Consider the following 1,352-nt stretch of genomic DNA (forward strand, 5'->3'; position numbering starts at 1 on the left):
CAAATTTAGTAGTTTTCAAGACAAGTTAGGCACACCTGAGAGTATTTGAAGGCCAAAAGAGCCAATGGAAGAGAGAAACTGAAGAATCTAGGGAGTCAGTAACCAAGAAGACATAGTGTTGGGAGTGGTAGAAAGAAAAGAGAATGAAAATATGTATCAGAGTGTGAGAGGATGAGCATGCCTCTTTTGTGATATTAGAAGGAGAGAGCTCACATTTTAAGGAGATCAATATTTTTAAAAGCTAAAGATGTTTCTGGAATGGCTTTGATGTTCTCAGTAAAAATGTATTAAATTAAATGAGATGACATATGTACAACACTTGGCACAGGTCTTGACACATAATAATTGTCCACCATATGGTGGCCCTAGGGGACCTAACAGTAGGTCGGTAGTGGTGATGGTGGTGAGAAGGGAGCAAACACCTATTGAGTGTTTACTGTGTTCCAGGAACTTTTCAAAGATATTGCAGTGGCAGAGGTGGAGATACAAGGAACAAGAGTAGCAATAATAAATAAGGAATATCTGTTTAAGAATAAAGTGAGCAGAAGTAATATTGAGAAAAACAGAAGAAGGTTGGTTGGCAGAGATGCTGTGGAGATTTCATTAGCAAATGAGTGGACTATTATCAAGCATCTGTACAGACCCACTTAAAGTATAGCCAGCCATTGGTACTGGAAAAGTTGGTAGGTGTTTGGTCACAAAGAAAGCCAGTAGAATGGGTGAATTGGAATAAGTAAGTAGTCGTACTACATAAGCAAGGACACAACTAGGTTCAGTAGATGATGTCTTAGAGAGGAGTTGGTGATAACTAGTCATGAGGTTTAAGCATCTCCTTGATATGAGCTAAGCAAGTGGGTGGAGATAATTGAGGGTGGAAAGTATAGTTAGCATACTATAACATAAGAGCTGAAGTCACTGAAAATGTAACAGAAGATGAATGGACAGGAAAATTAGGAACAAGATTCTGCAGTATTGCTTCATTTAAAGATGTGATTATGTAACTGCAAGGAGATTGAACATATTGCCCTCACCCCCACATTGCTCAGCCTTTATTACCAGAAATCATCAAAGATGGTAAAAGTAATTGTAGAAATTTATAGACAATGGTGACAAGACTTTCTGATATGAACTGCTGATTCCATAGACCTCAAATGAGAAGACTGAGTAATAAGGGAAGATCAAGCATTAGAATGATAGTAGTTAGCAATAGTCAACTATATCCTTTCCCATTTCCATTGTTTTCAGGGGAGAAAGGGAAAAGCTAAGTCTCGGGGAGTGAGATTAACAGGGAACAGCAGATTGATTGATAAATAGGCATCACAAAACTAAATGTGAAAGGGACATGTATAGAT

The sequence above is a fragment of the Galeopterus variegatus genome, unplaced genomic scaffold, assembly GCF_000696425.1.
Source record: "Galeopterus variegatus unplaced genomic scaffold, G_variegatus-3.0.2 Scaffold4761, whole genome shotgun sequence".
NCBI lineage: Eukaryota > Metazoa > Chordata > Mammalia > Dermoptera > Cynocephalidae > Galeopterus > Galeopterus variegatus.